The sequence below is a fragment of the Heterodontus francisci genome, unplaced genomic scaffold (assembly GCF_036365525.1).
Source record: "Heterodontus francisci isolate sHetFra1 unplaced genomic scaffold, sHetFra1.hap1 HAP1_SCAFFOLD_157, whole genome shotgun sequence".
Classification (NCBI taxonomy): Eukaryota; Metazoa; Chordata; class Chondrichthyes; order Heterodontiformes; family Heterodontidae; genus Heterodontus; species Heterodontus francisci.
The window spans coordinates 3,918,481-3,936,005 of record NW_027140118.1 but is presented as its reverse complement, the minus strand read 5'-3'; positions in this window follow the sequence as shown (position 1 = coordinate 3,936,005).

Sequence of the window (17,525 nt, the reverse complement as noted above, 5' to 3'; positions counted from 1 at the left end):
TCTCGCTGTTCACTGGCCTCATTTATTGGGCTCCAGCTTTCACTATGCCCCAGTCCGCGCATGGGCATCAGGGCTTGTTAATCCCCAGCCTTGCTTACTGTGCAGTGACCCCTAGACCTCACTGTTCCCTGGCCTCAGCTATTGGGTTCTGGCTCTCACCACTCCCCAGGCTCAGTTACTACGGACCTGCCCTCAGCTCTCGCTTCTCGCTCTCCTCAGTTACTGGTCTCTGTCTCCTGGCCCTCGCTCTTCCCTAGCCTCGGCAATTGGGCTCCTGTTCTCGCTGATTCTCGGCCTTGGTAACGAGGCTCCAACCCTCTCTGCTCCCTGACGTTGGCTACTGGGCTCCAGTTTTCACTGCTCACCGGCCTTGTTTACTAGGCTCCCGCCCTGTATGCTCCCTGGCCTCAGTTACTGGGCTGCAGGTGCCACAGCTTCCCAACCCCAGTTATTGGGCTCTGGCTCTCACTTCTCCACAATCTCAGTTACTTGTGTCTTACTTTCACTGCTCCCCGCCCTTGTTACTAGATGCTGGCTCCTGCTGTTGCTGCACTGCCTCAGATAGTGGCCTCAATACCTAAGTTTCTGCAAGGAAAATGGGGGAGGGGTCGATATGATCCACAGTGAGTTGAACTATTTCAATATTGCTGAAAATAGAGACCAGTTGTTGAAGCTGTTCGTCGTGCACTCATCAGGACATTCCCAAGCATACCAATGTAATGGAAAACTGGTGCATTGTATCAAACATGTCCCTTACACTGGTCACAACAGGCAATGCACAGGCAGAATCCAACAAGCCGGTGCTTGCAAAACTTAAAACACAGTGTCCAACATTAGATGTGATTCCGTAATTGGGCAGCATTTGCGAAATAATCCTCAGTGTGCCAAGAAGTGTACATTTGCAATTACATGAAGCTGCATGTATTAGTAAACAGAGCCCTGTTCTTTGCAGAAAGAAAGCATATGTACAGACATTGCTCCTGATTCAGGTAAACAAAATAAGTGGCTCTATCTCTTGGCTCTCACTCTTCCCCAGCCACAGTTCCTGGACTCTGATTTGCGCTGCTTCCAGGCCTTCGTAAATATGTTCCAGCCATCCCTGTTCCTGACCTTTGTTCCTGAGCGCCGGTTATCGCTGCTTCCTTACCTTGGTAATGAGACCCCACTCTTCTCTCTCCTCCTAGACCTTGGTCCAGCCATCTCTGGTCCCTGGTCTCCATTACTGGGCTCCGGCTCTCTGTGCTGTGGTCTTGTTCACTGGGCTCCAGCTGGCATTGCTCGCTGGCCTCAGTTGCTGGGCTCTGGGTCACACTGATCTCTCGTATTGGTTACCAGGCTCTGATTCTCACTGCTCCCTCACTTTGGTTACCTTGTTCTGGCTTTCAGTGCTCCCTAGCTTCGGTTACTATGCTCAGTATCCCAGCGCACGCTGTGCGCACCCTTTGGTTCTGCGTTCTGGCAGGTTCCTGGCCCCTGTTACTGAGCGATGGCTCTTGCTACTCTTTGGCCTTTGTACTGGACTCCGGCTGTCAATGCTCCCTGTCCTCGGTTACTCACCCCACGCTCGCACTGGTCCTTGGCTTTGGTTACTTGCCTCTGGTTCTCACTGCTCCCCAGCCTCAATTACTGGGTTCTGGCTCTTACATTGGTACCCACCCTCCTGCACCCCCTTCACAACCCCCGTCCCCGCCCGCGCCGCCGGCCTCAATAACTGGGTTTAGGCTCTCATATTTCCACCTCCCCACCATCTGGCCTCGGTTTCTGACCACTGGCTCTCACCGCTCCCCGGCCTCGGTTACTAGGCTCCAGCTGTCAGTGCTCCCCGGCCTCAGATAGTGTGCTCCATCTCTCATTGCTCCACAATTTCACTTACTGGTCACCGCCTTTTACCACCCATTGACCTCAGTTACTGGCCTTCAGCACACTCTGCTCGATGGCCTCAGTTAATCGGGTTCTAATCTAATGGCTCCCCAGCATCTGTTAATGAGTTATGGCTTCCACTGCTGGCTACTGATGATGAAGATAGAGCGGTGTCACACCATTATGGGGAGGAGTGGAGACAGCATGGTAGGATGGAGAGGGGACAGCATGGGTGGCTTGAGGGTGGATGTCACAGTAGTTCAGAATGCAGTGGTTAGCACCGCAGCCTCACTGCTCCAGCGACCCGGGTTCAATTCTGGGTACTGCCTGTGTGGAGTTTGCAGGTTCTCTCTGTGTCTGCGTGGGTTTCCTCCGGGTGCTCCGGTTTCCTCCCACATGCCAAAGACTTGCAGGTTGACAGGTAAATTTGCCATTATAAATTGCCACTAGTACAGGTAGGTGGTAGGGCAATATAGGGACAGGTGGGGATATGGTAGGAATATGGAATTAGTGTAGGATTAGTATAAATGGGTGGTTGATGGTCGGCACAGACTCGGTGGGCCGAAGGGCCTTTTTCAGTGCTGTATCTCTAAATTAAACTAAACTAAACTCAGTTAAACTAAATGGGGCGGCATGGGCTGGGAATGGCATGGGTGATCTACGAAGGTGGTTGTGTATGGCACGGGAGCAAGGTGTATTATGAGGAATGGGAGGTGATTATATGGGAGGCCTGAAATGTTTAGGATGTTATGGCATGAGTTTGATTGCATGGGAATGTTGGATTGGAATCGGACGGGGAGTTAAAGGGAGTGCAATATAGATCGTCATTTCAGCACGAGCATTTCCGGATCTCTGCTGGTGTATAAGAAACCACCGTGATCCGAGTACTGAACCCTGGGAAACATCACTCAAAAACCCTTTCCTGACCGAACAACAGCCATTCACCACAATGTTGAGAAACAAGTTGTGACTGTCCTCATCTGTAATTACAAGATGTCAGATTTATTGTAAATCTGGTATTACGCATTTTAGTTCAATAATCTTATTTTGTTTATTTTTCAATCCTCTCTCTGATTCCAGTTGTAATTCCTGTTCTGTTAAAAATCTATTTCCTAATACTGTCATGATGTTTTAATTTAAATCCTGTCTCCAGCAGAAATACCCCGAACTTCTTTAAACTGGTGTTTTTACTCCCAACCTGATACTTTATTTTTCTGGGAATTTCCCTTTGTTACACTTAACTTAGTAATGATTGAGATTATTTGTTTCATTGATTTTTCAGTGGACACATTTCCAATTATTGCATTGAAGTAATTGAATTCCGTGTTGCCTGTCACAGGTGAGGGAATCTCTCAGTCAGTCCAATATCTAACTTTCTATACAAGAGCAAAATGCTGCAGATGCTGCATCTGAAATAAAAACAGAAAATGCTGGAAATATTCATAGGTCCGACAGCATCTGTGGAGAGAGAAGTATAGTTATTGTTTCAGGTCAGTGACCCTTCGTCAGAACTGGGAGAGGTGACAGATGGTACAGATTTTAGGCCAGGCAGGGAAAGGAGGGAGTGGAGGAAAGTACAAATGGCATGGTCTGTAATAGAGTGAAAAACAGGAGCGATTATATCACCAATTGATGATAGAGAAATGAAAAATGGAATGGTAATGGGAGAAGTAAATAAACAAATGATGCGTGCAGATGAGGTGTAAATGGGAACATGTGAAATCACCACACACAGCTGCCACTGACACCACTAACAGCTTAGATGTCATAGAGTCATAGAGTTATATAGCACAGAACCAGGTCCTTAATCCCATCGTGTCTGTGCCGGCCATCAAATACTTATCTATTCGAATCCCATTTTACACCACTTGGCCCCGAGTCTGGCGTTCAAAGTGCTCCTCTATATACTTCTTAAATGCTGCGCGGGTTCCTGCCTGTACTACACCTTCAGGCAGTGTCTTACAAATTCGAATGACCCTCTGGCGGAAGAAAATCCTAAAATCCCATCTAAACCTCCAGCCCCTCATCTTACATCTATGCACCCTGGTCATTGACGCTCCGCTAATAGAAAAAAACTTTTCTTCTTATCTATCCTATCAATGCCCCTCATAATTTTCTATACCTCAGTCATATCCCCCTCAGCCTTCTCTGCTGTAAGGAAAATATATGACACCACCAATTTTCGTGTCATCTACGAACTTACTGATCATACCACCTATATTCTCGTTTAATTCATTAATGCACAGGAGAAACAGCAAGGGTGCCCGCACGGATCCCTGCGGTGCACCACTAGTCACATGTTTCCACTCGCATTAACAACTCTCGATCATTACCCTATGCCTCCTGCCACTTTGCTAATTTTGGATCCAATTTGCCAAATTGCCCTGGATCCCATGGACTCTTACCTTCTTGACCAATCTCCCATGTGGGATCTTATCAAAAGCCATACTGAAGTCCATGTAGGCTACATCACCTATTTTACCCTCATCTGTACATCTAGTTACCTCCTCGTAAAATTCAATCAAGTTAATTAGACACGATCTCCCTGACAAAACCATGCTGACTATCCCTGATTAATTCCTGTCTCTCCAAGTGGAGAGAAATCCTGTCCCTCAGAATTTCTTCAAATAGATTCCCAACCACTGATGTCAGACACACCTGCCTGTAATTACCTGGTTTATCCCTGCTACCCTTCTTGAATAATGGCACCACATTCGCTGCCCTCCATTCCTCTGGTATTTCTCCAGTGACCAGAGAGAATTAGTAAATTTGTGTCAGAGCCCCTGCTATCTCCTCCCTTGCCTTACATAACAGCCTGGGATATATCTCATCTGGGCCAGCGGATTTGTTCACTTTTAAGCCCGCTAAAACAGCTAATATTTCCTCCCTCTCAATGCTAATATGCTCCAGTATATCACAATCCCGCTCCGTAATCTCTACACCTACATCGTCCTTCTCCTTAGTGAACACTGATGAAAAATAATCATTGCAAACCTCAGCAGATCCGCACACAGATTGTCACTTTGATCCCTAATGGGCTCTCCACTTTCTCTGGTAATTCTCTTGCCCTTAACATAATTATGAAACGACTGAGGATTTTCCTTTATCTTGCCCACCAGTGTTTTTTCATGTCCCCTCTTAGCTCTCGTAATTACTCTTTTAAGAACCCCTACACTTTCTATACTCCTTCAGTGCCTCCGCTGTTTGCAGTGCTCTGAATCTGCCATAAGCCTCCTCTTTCCCTTATCCAATCTTTTATATCCGTTGACATCCAGGGTTCCCTGGACCTGTTGGTCCTACCCTTCACCTTCGCAGATACATGTCTGAACACTCGCTATTTTCTCTTTGAATGACTCGCATTAGTTTTATGCAGAGTTTCTACAAGTAGCTCTCCCATTCCACTTTGGCCAGATCCTGTTTGATCATATTAAAATCGGCCTTCCCCCAATTCAGTTACTTTATTTCCTGTGCATCTTTCCCCTTATCCATAAGTACCTTAAATTTTACAGAGCTATCCACGAAATGTTTGATCACTGACACGTCATTACCTGTGATGTGACCACCTCACTAACCGTGCTATCCACGACGGCCTCCGCATCGCGTATGCTCCACAGTGAGTCCATCCGCAGATCCAGGTGCGCATTGCAGTCAACCAGTAGCTGCAGCTAGACACATTTCCTGCACACATGGTTGCCAGGGACATGGCAAGTTTCTCAGATATCCCTCCTTCGCAGGAGGAGCATATCACAGGGCTGAGCTCTATTGCCCTGACTTACCCTTAGAATAAGCACCTTAGTTACACCCTTTAATACAGAGTAATAATTAGGGTAGGAACCTTTTTCCACTCCATACACTATCACTCAGAATCTAAAATCCCTACCTTTACATTTAATTCAGCGATTGAAAGTAGTAAAAATAGGCTAGAAACACCCACCTATTCCTACTTACCAATCAGCTGCCTCAACTTATCTTGCCCACCAGTGCTTTTTCATGAACCCACCCCTCTATACTTTCTATACACCTCTAGGGTCACCGTTGTGTTCAGCGCTCTGAATCTGAAATCCTGATACAATCCTCTATATCCCGTTACATCCAGTGTTCCCTGAACTTATTGGTCCTACCCTTCATCTTTACTGGAGCATGCTGGCACTGAACTCTTCCTATTTCCTTTTTGAATGACTCCCACTGGTCTGATGTAGACTTTCCTACTAGTACTTGCTCCCAATCCACACTGACCAGATCCTGTTTTATCATATTGAAAGCAACCTTCCCCCAATTCAGTACTTTAATTTCCAGTCCCTCTTTGTCCTTTTCCATAACTACATTAAATCTTACAGAGTTATCGTCAAAATCACCGAAATGCTCCCCCACTGACGCTGCCACCACTTTTCCGGCTTTATTCCCTAAGATTAGGTCCAGCACTGCCCCTTCTCTTGTAGGACTTTCTACGTGCTGGTTCAAAAAGCCTCCTGGGTACACTTAACGAATTGTGCCCCTTTAAGCATTATGCACGGCGTTCTTCCCTATTCTGGTATGAAACTCTTGAAGTCAACTTTGATGATTACACCTGCCTCTTAACTGGTTCACGGCTTTCACTGCTCCCCAACCTCCGTTAGTGGCCTCTGGCTGTCAATTCTAACCAGCCTTTGTTACTGGTCTGTGGCTGCCGTTGTTCGCCAGCCTTGGTTACAGGGCTCTGGCACTTGCTGCTCCCCGGCCTTGGTTACTGGTCTCTGGGCCCTGCTGTACCGACCTCAGTTACTGGGCTACTAGCTCTCACCAAATTCCTAGCCTCGGTTACTGGGCTATGGCTTCCACTCCTACCCGGACTGCCTCTCACTGCTCACGCCCTCAGGCTCTGGTCTCTGGCTGGTGCCCAAATAATCTTCAGTGTTCTAAGAATTGCGCTGACAACCAGTTCATGATTGCCAGTAGGGCTCGCAGTGTGGCGAATTTGCACTTACTGGAAGCTACATATATTAATACACAGAGCCCTGTTCTTTGAAGGCAGAAAGAACACGTAAATTAAATGCTCCTGTTTCAGCTAAACAAAATAAGTGACATCCATTCGTTGGCTCATTCCTCCGGGCAATGCCTTAACTGATCAGAGTCAAGCTCCCTGGTTTAAATTGCAAACAAAGCTTAGCAGTTAACGGTCAGTCATCGGAAACTGATGCATTCTCCATGGCAGTGCCTCTACCAATCAGATTTCACTTGCCAACTGAGCAGCACCTTCTTCTCATATAGCATAAAGTTACTGTTTTTCCTCACATTCATATACTTTTGGATTGTCCTTATGAGTGTGTTTAAGCCGAAAAGCTGCGAGAATATGTCTCTATTTTCAGAAATACTCAAGTTTTGTAATATTAAACGACTATTTCAGTGTTTTCCTTTTATGATTTAATCTATCCTGCCTTCCTCCGTTTCACAGACCATCCCGTTTGTTAGTTTAGTTACAATCACTTCAATGCATCACTGGACACAGGAACACATATCGAAATCTCAATGAGTCCTCAATCAAACTGGCAACTTTGCACACAGCCTGATGTATAATTTCCCTGTTTATTTCCCTTCCTCACAGTTAACTTGCTGATGATTGGGATCATGTCTCGGCGAAAGTGCGGTCTCTCCAATTGTGTCACTCGCTACCTGGTGGCCATGGCAGCGGCGGATCTACTGGTCATTGTCTTCGACCTGATATTGTGGCACATTCCCATTGTTTATCTGGAACAACTTAATTCCTTGCGGTCCATCCCCGTGTGTAATATCCACGCAGTCCTGCTGTTTGCAGCCACAGAATGTTCTGTCTGGTTAACCGTCACTTTCACCTTTGATCGATTTGTGGCCATTTGTTGCCAGAAGCTGAAAAGTAAATATTGCACCGAGAAAACGGCAGCTGTGGTTCTGGGAACAGTGACGGTGCTGAGCTGTTTAAAGAACATCACCTGGTATTTTATTTTTACAGGTCGGTATTCGAAGGTGAACATGCCTTGGTTTTGTTCTGTTACAGATGGTATTCGGTTCTCTCGGGTCTGGATAACAATCGAGCTCTTCCGTCACATTCTAACCCCATTTGCCCCATTTGTGGTGATTCTTTTTCTCAATGCTTTCACTGTCAGACACATTTTAGTAAGTAGCAGAGCACGCAGCAGACTCCGGGCTCACAGCATTGGGGAGATTCGCAGAGACCCAGAGATGCAGAGCCGAAGGAAATCGATCATTTTATTGTTAGTTATCTCGGCAAATTTCATATTGTTATGGGCAGTATTTATGGTGGTTTCGATCTGGAGCCAGTTGTATAATTTAGGAGATCGGTCTGTAATTCCACCAATGTTTCTGCTGCAAGTGGGTTACATGCTGCAGCTCCTGAGTTGCTGCACAAACACTGCAATTTATGCAGTGACCCAGGCTCAGTTCAGAGAGCAGCTGAAGAATGTGTTCAAATATCCCTTTACTCAAATTGGTAAATTCATTCAATAATGAGAGGAAGCGAATCAGTGACTATTTCCAACAGCATCTAATTTCATTGCACATTTCCAGCAGCTGACGTATTGCATCTGTCACTATGATGACAGCGGGGTGGGACCTAAAACTGGCCCTATTATGACAGAGCAGTGGGGCGCGCGGGTCTGGGTGGGAGGTGTTGGTGGGGTGATGGGGCGGGAAGCTTATCGTTATGGAGACAGGGTGCAGCCTGTTCCCATGCTGATGGCAAAATGAACAGTGAGCAGGGTCTGATGACTGCCGAACACGCCCATCGCGATGACACAGCTCACTACGCTGAGAGCAGAGTATGCTGGGGGAATGCGGCAACAGCAGCCCCGTCCACCGCACTGACCCCGCCCAACGCGCTGAGGGCAGAGTCTGTTGCTGAAAAGCGTCACCAGCAGCCCGGCCAACCGGCAGTCTCAACAGCAACCAGGCAACAACCAAAACTGCAACAACAGGAAGAATAGAGCAAGTGGTGAGAAGATTCAGCCTTAAGTACTTCATACCCGTTTATAAATCTTTATGATAATTTCGAAACTTTATCATCGTTTACAATTCTTAGAATCATTACAAATGATCTTAAGAACTGCATAATCCTTTATAGTCCTTTACTCTTCTTTATATTACTTTATAACCATTTTAACTATTTTATGACACGTTATAAACATTTATAATCCTTAATTATAGCCCTTTATAATGCTTTATAATACTATATAATCCGCTATAGAACTTGAGATACCTTTATAATACTTCGCGTTCCTTCAGACAATTTAAAATTATTTACAACCTTTTATGGTCCTTTAGAACCCTTGATAATCCGTTCTAATACTTTATAAACTTTTGTAATACTTTATAATCTTTATAATCCTTAAAAGCAATTTATAATGCTTAATAACTATTTTACTGATGCTAACTCTTTGTCCTCCTTTATAATCCGATAAACCAGCATAATCCTTTATAACCCTTTTTACCAGTTCATAATAATCTCTCATCTTTATAATATGTATAGTCCTTTGCAACCTTTTATAATCTTTCATAAGTCCTTAGAAGCCTTTGTAATTCTTTATTACCCTTTTTATTTTTATAATCGTTTGAATCGTTTATAACCCTTCAACATCTTTAAGAATTCTTTCTTTTTTTATAATCCTTTATAACCTTTTAACCCTTCAGAATCCACTGTAACATTTTATAATACTTTATAACATCTAATATCAATTTATATTTTGTAATCCATAATATGTTTTATATGTTATAACCCTTTACAAACCTTTATAATCCTTTATAACAGTTTATTATACATTGCAATTGTTTCTAGTCCTGTGCAATCATTTATAGCACTTTATAATCCCTCACAATCATTCACAATTCTTTACAGAAGTCTATAATCATTCATAAGTCTTTATTGCACTTTCTAACAGCTAATAATCCCTTAAACCCCGTGGTAATCCTGTATAACCCTTTTAATCCTTCCTAATCCTTTATAATTATTTATAACCCTTTATAAACATTTATAACACTTCACAATGCATTGCTATAAATTGTATTGCTTTATAATGATTTGTAGAACTTTATAACACTTTATAATAATCGTAATCGTTTATAACGCTTTGTGATTCATCATAGCCCTGTACACTCATTTATGGAGACTTTACCACTTCATAATGCTTTATGAACGTTATAACCAATTATAATCCCTTCTAATCCGTTATAACCCTTCAAAATACCTAATAACCTGAATAATTCTTTGAAAATAATATATTCCGCTATAACCCTTTATCACCCTTCATAATCCTGAGTAATCCTTTATAACATTATATAATTATTCATAGTATTTATAATGATGTATAATATTTTATGAACTTTATAATAATGCATTGTAAGCTTTTACAGTTCATTATAACCCGTCATACACCTTATCGGTCCTTTATAGCGTCATTACGACATAGAGAGTCATTTACTACACAGGAGGAGGTCATTCGACGCACATAGGCCATGGCGGCTTTCAGCAGAAATCAGTCAGTCCCACTCCCTCGCTCATTCTCTGTAGCCTTCGAGTTTATTTCCTTCAGGTGCCTATCCAATTTCCTTTTGGAATCATTGATTGTCTCCGCTTCCACTACCTACGTGGGAGGTGAGTTCCAGGACAGAAACACTCATTGCATAAATAAAATAGTTTCTAATATTCCCCCTGCCTCTGTTGCCCAGAATTTTAAACTGTGTTCCCTAGCCCTTTCACCAGCAGCTAACTGAACATTTTTTTTTCCTTTTCTAACTTATCTAAGCCTGTAATATCTTGTTCACCTCTAGCAAAACTCCCCACAATCTATTTTCCACCAAAGAGAACAAACGCAGCTTTTCCAACCTAACCTTGTAACTCAGATCCCCCATTCCTGGAACCATTCTGAAAAGTCTCCTCTGCAAGCTCTCAATGACTCTCATAATCTCCCTGAAGTGTGACTGGAACTGGACGCATTGATCTAGTTGGGACCCAACCAAATCTTTATATAGGTTCAGCATAGGTTCTACACCTTCGTACACAATGCTTCTATTTATGAAGCCGAAGATGCAACCAGATTTACTAACCACGCTCTCAATAAATCCTGCCACAGTCAAAGACAGATGCACATGCTGCCCCCGGTCCCTCTGTTCATACACACCGTTTTGAGCTGTGTCATTAAGTCTATATTGCCTTACCCTATGCCTTCTGGAAAAATGCATCGCCTCACACTTGTCTGTATTAAATGTAATCTGCCACTTGTCTATCCATTGTGCTAGCCTATCTAGTTCCTGCGACAGGCAGTTCACAACATCCGCTCTGTTTGCAATCGCTCCAAGTTTGGCATCAAATAACAAAAACAAAGAACAAAGAACAACACAGCACAGTAATAGGCCATTCGGTCCTCGAAGCCTGCACCGATCTTGATGCCTGTCTAACTAAAATCTTCTGCACTTCCGGGAACCGTATCCTTCTATTCCCATCCTATTCATGTATTTGTCAAGACGCCTCTTAAACGTTGCCATCTACCTGCCTCCATCACCTTCCCAGGCAGCAGGTTCCAGGCAATCACATCATCTGCACATTTTGGAATTCTACTCAGTATTCCAAATGCATGTCATTAATATATAGAGCAAAAAGGGCAGAGGTCCGAGCACTGATAGGGAGGAACAGCACTATCCACTATCCTCCGGTCTGGAAAAAAAAAATAATTTACCAAATCTCCCCGTTATCTGTCCTTGAGCCAATGTTTTATCCAATTGGACACTGACCGGTCTATTCCATATGTTTCAATTTTGTTAACATGCCTTTTATGTTGTACTTTGTCGAAGACTTTCTGAAACTCCATATTGACCGCATCCACCACATTCCCTTCAATATTCCTTCACTGTTATTTCATCAAATACATTAATTGGATTTGTCAACCATGATCTGCCTTTAGGAATTCCGTGCTCGCTATCCCTACTGATGTTAATCTCTAACCAGTAGGTGTAGTGCATTTGCATGTCCAAAAAGCATTCGATAAGATGCCACATAAAAGGTTACTACACAAGACAAGTGCTTATGCTGCTGGGGGAAATATATTAGAATAGATGTAGAATGGCTAACTAACAGGAAGCAAAGGCTTGGGATGAATGAGTCATATTCCGGTAGGAAAACTGTAACCCGTGAGGTGCCATAGGGATCAGTGATGGGCGGCAACTATTTACAGTCTATTTTAATGAATTACATAAAGTGGATAAAGTGACCGACTGAATTGTAGCCAATTTTGCTCACAATACGAAAATAGGTCGGAAAGCAAATTGTGAGGAGGGTGCAGAGTTATATGAAGTGTTAGAATTGGTTAGGTGAGTGGGAAAAACATTGGCAAATGGAGTATAATTGGGAAAATGTGAGCTAGACTACTAAACTTGGAAGAATAGGGGTAAAAAACAAATATTATTAAAATGGAGAGCGATGGAAAAATTCTGCGGTGCAGGGGGACCTGGGTATCGTTGTACATGAATCAGAATAATTAAACATGTAGAAATAGCAAGTAATTAGGAAGGCACATGGAATGCTGACATTTATTGCAAGGCGGGGTGGAGTATAAAGTTGGGAATTCTTGCTAAAACTGCACATAGCGTTGCTGAGACAGACTGAGAGTACTTTATAGAGGTTTGGTCACCATACTTAAGGAAGCATATACTTGTATTGGCAGCAGTTCAGAGAAGATTCACTCGGCTGATTCCTGGGATGAGTGGTTTGTCTTATAAAGAAAGGTTAAGCAGGTTGAGCCTATAGTGTTTGGAGTTTAGAAGAATGAGAAGTGATGTTATTGAGGCATGTACGATTCTGAGGGGCCTTGACAGGGTAGCTGCAGAGAGGATGTTTCCTCTCGTGGGGGAATTTGGAACTGTTGGGCACAATCTGAAAAATACGGAAATCTCCCATTGAAGGCAGGGATGAGGAGGAATTTCTTCGCCTCCAGGGTTGTTAGCGTTTGGAATGCTCTTTCCCAGAAAGAGTTAGCGGCTGGGTCAATCAACGTATTCAAGGCTGGGATAGGCAGATTTTTCATTGACAAAGGAGCCAAGAGTTTTTGGGGCAGGCATTAAAGTGGAGTAAGGCCACAATCCAATCAGCCATGAATGGTGCAGCAAGCTCGAGAGGCCAAATAGCCTACTCTTTCTCCTGTTTCTTATGTCCTTATGTTATTTTCTTATATTTCTAATCGTAGCCATAGAATCACCATCAATAACTACCCTTTCTGTTACCACATTGTTAACACTGGTGTTCCCAATGTCCGTGCCCCCTTCCTCTCCCTCGTCTAACTGCTGTCCCTCAGCGGTATCATTTGAAAGCACAGCGTTATTTTTGACATGTCTTCTTATGACACTCAACTCTACCGCACCGCCATTTCTCTTCACGTTTCCAGTGCTGCGAAATTATCAGACTGCTGATCCAACGTCCATGTTTGAAAATGCAACAAATTCATCCAATTAGCTACTGTGATGACGAAACACAAATTTCATCAGCTCCGACACAAACTCAATTCCATACTTACTGATTACATGCCTTTAATATAAAATAAACCAATTTGGAAGACAACCAGATTCGATACATTTTTTTCAAGCAGCCTATGTGGTCCATGATAAGCTGCTAAATGGCCGATGAAGCCAAAGTGTTTGGGAAGATGGGCATTCTCCAAGGGTCAGGTTGTGAGGAAAAATTAGATAAACTAAACCTGTATTCCCTGGAATACAGAAGGTTACGGGGTAATTGCTCACTCTCTCAGTCACGGGAGGACCGTACGTAATGTTGCTCAGTCAACATAAACTGATGAGATACATCCAAGAATACTGATGGAAGTAAGGCAGGGAATTCTGGAGATACTGGCCATAATTTTCCAATCCTTCATAGATAAGTGTGCGGCCAGAGGACCAGAGAATTGCAAATATTACACCATTGCTCAAAAAGTGTGCAATTGCAACCTCAACATCTACAAACTAACCAGTTTAACCTTGGGGGTGGGAAATCATTTAGAAACAATAATCTATGAGAAAACTAACAATTATTTGGACAAATTTGGATTTATTAAGGAAAGTCGCATGGAGTAGTTAAAGGAAAATCATGTTTAACTACTTGCTTGAGTTTTTTTTTTGATGAGGCAATGGAAAGGTTGATGAAGGTAATGTGGTTTATGTGGTGTACATGGACTTCCAAAAGACATTTTATAAGGTGTCACATAACAGATATGTCAACAAAATTAGAGCCCATGGAATAAAAGGGACAGTAGAAGCATGGATTCTAGGTTGGCTGAGAGATAAGCGAGTAGTGGTGAACAGTTGTTGCTCAGACAGGAGGATGATATTTAGTGGGGTTTCCCATGGGTAAGCATTAGGGCCACTGCTTTCTTTGATCTAGATTAATGACTTAGAGTTGGGGGTGCAGAGCATAATTTCAAAATTTGAAGATGACACAAAACCTGGAAGTATTGTGATCTGTGAGGAGGGTAGTGAGAGATTGCAAGAAGACATAGACAGGCTGGTGGAATGGGCGGACATGTGACAGATGTAATTTAATGTAGAAAAGTGCGAAGTGATTCATTTTCGTAGGAAGAACGAGAAGAGGCAATTTAAAATAAGGGGTACAATTCTAAAACGAGTGCAGGAGCAGAGGGATCTGGGGATATATCAATACATATCACTGCAGGTTGCAAGGCAGGTTGAGAAAGCAGTTAATACAGCATGTGGAATCCTGGGCTTTATAAATAGAGCGATAGCATACAAAAGTAAGGAAGTAATGGTAATGCTTTATAAAATGCTGGATCTGCCTGTACTGGAGATTGTGTCCAGATCTGAGCACCACACTTTAGGAAGGATGCTTACGCAGTTGAAACGGTACACAAAAGATTTACAAGATTGGTTGCAGGGCAAGGAAATTCTGAAAGGTATATGCTGCAGAAGCTGGAACCATTCCCCTCAGAGAAACTTGAGAGGAAATTTGATAGAGGTGCTCAAAATCACGAAGCGTCTGGATAGAATAGATAGGGGGAAACTGTTGCAATTGGTGGAAGAGGCAAGAACCAAGCAACACTGATTTAAAGTGATTGTCAAAAGACGCAAAGGCGGCTTGAGGAAAAACCTTCTTTATGCAGCCAGTGGTTAAGATCTGGAATGCACTAGCTGAGCGTGTCGTGGAGGCAGATTCAATCGTGAACTTCAAAAGGAAATTGGAGAAATTTTCGGAAGAGAAACAATTTGTAGGACTATGGGGAATTGGCGGGGGAGTGGGACTTGGTGTGTTGCTCTTGTAGAGAGCCAGCTCAGCCACAAGGGGTCAAATGGTCTCCTTCTGTAAACATTCTACGATTCTATGGAAAACCATTTAAACGTTCTGACTATGAGAAAAGCTTTGAAAGCAAAAATAATCTGTTGATACACAAACCCACTCACATTGGGGAGAGGCTGTTTATCTGCACAGCATGTGGGAAGGGATTCAATTTTTATCAACACCTGCTGATCCACAGGTGAGTCCACACCAGGAAGTGGTTCTTCATCTGCTCCGTGTATGGAAAGGAATTTAACTGATCATCGAACCTGCTGAGATTCCAGCAAGTTCACAAGTGACTGCAGGGGTTTATAAAGCTCTGGCTGGGCCACAAATAGAGTATTGTATCCAGTCGTAATTACCACACTTTAGGAAAGATGTGAAGGTCCTAGAAAGGGTGCATGGGAGATTTGCCAGAACGGTTTTAGGAGTGAGAGATTTTAGCTACAAGGTTGGGTTGGAGAAGCTGTGTTGGTTCACCTTGGAGCAAAGGAGATGATGGGAAATCTGATCGAGGTGTTCAAAATTATGACAGGGCTAGGTAAGGTAGACAAAGAAAAGCTGTTCCTATTAACTGATAGTACACCGGCTAGGGAACACAGATTTGCGGGGTTGGGCAAAATATACAGGGGGGATGTGAGGAACTATGTTTTTACATAGTGAATGATAATGACCTGGAACTCGCTGCCTTACAGTGTGGTAGAAGTGGAGAAATTCAATGATTTAAAAAGGCAAATGAATGGGCACTTCCCGGATTTAAACCTGCAGACCTATAGGGATAGAACGGGGGAATGGGATTATTAGATTTGTCTAAAGGCAGCTGGCACCAAGTCAGAAAGCTGAATGTCCTCCTTATGTGCTGTATTTACTGTGACTCATTTGTGTAATCTGTCCTTGTCAGGTTTTAGTTTAGGCAGGCTTCAAGATCGGTGCAGGCTTCGAGGGCCAAATGACCTGTTCCTGTGCTGTACCGTTCTTTCTTCTTTGTTAATTTAACCCTTGGAGACAAGGTACCATTCAGGTAAATCTATGCTGCACTGTCTCCAAGGCCAAAATATCCTTCCGAAGGTGTGGTGCACAGAAGTGAACACAATAGTCCAGAAGTGGTCTAACCAGGGCTTTGTATATCTCAGTACTGATACTTGACAACTTTTCTCATGGACAGAAGTGACTAACCTTTTTTCCTTCCACATTTAAAGACGTTTGATATTCAGGTCCTCATGAATCAAGTGACAGTCAGACCTTGATGTGTTGCTTGATTTGAATTTCCCATTTGTCAATCTTCCCCTTCCAGATCCCTGTAAAAGGAGTTTACAAAAGCCATGACTGTCAGTCCAGCAGCGGAATTCACAATATTCTCTCCCCTTGCTTCCTGGTCCAGGATGGCTGCAGAGGCGCCCTGCAGTACATTGTCCCCTCCAAAAATGGCAGCCGTTAACCCGGGCCTGTCACCGGGTGAAACACCGCAGCTGCCACCCTGCTTGGTGTAAATGTGAGACCTGGAGAATGTTATGGGCGTTTGAGGCCTACACCAGGTGATTGGAAGTCGGAAAATGTTCCCTGTTTTGCACTGGAGTCTGGGTCTGCACTCAGTGAGTGTGAAGCTTGATTTGCCCCGGAGTTTATGAACCCGTTCCCTCCAGCCTCCTCCTTCAATTTCCATTCCATTTCCAGGACTTTATCTCAAATTCCTTTGCAGATATGGTTCTTTTGTCCTCACCTTCCACCCCACCAGACTGTGCATTCAATACCGCATCCTCCATCATTTCCCCCATCTCTAGTGTGATGCCTGCAAACACATCTTCCCCTTGCCTTTAAGTATTCCGCAGGGACCATTCCCTCCGTGACACCCTGCTCCAAACCTTTATCCCATTCAATACCCACTCTCCCTCCCATGCAAGAGCAGGGGATGTAGCAACTGCCCTAACACAGTCTGACTGTCCAAGGCCGTAAATACTCACTCAAGATGAAACAGCTATTCATTTGTACTTCATTAAAGTCAGCATACTGTATTCACTGCTCATGTTGCAGTCTCCTCTGCAATGGGGAGATAAACGCAGACTAGGTGACCACTTTGAACATTTCTATACAGACTACAAGCTTGACCCTGAACTTCTGATCTCCTGTCATTTTAATTCTCGACCTTGCTGCCATGCTGACATCTCTGTCGTCAGCCTTCGGAACTGTTCCAATGAAGTTCAACAGCCGCTCGAGGAAGAGCACCTCATCTTTAATTAGGCATTACAATTCGGCGCAGACTCGTTGGGCCGAAGGGCCTGTTTCAGTGCTGTATGACTCTAAGATCAGCCACCCTCTTATTGAATTACAGAGCAGATATCAGCCTATGCCTGGAAAATGTCTGGGTCTT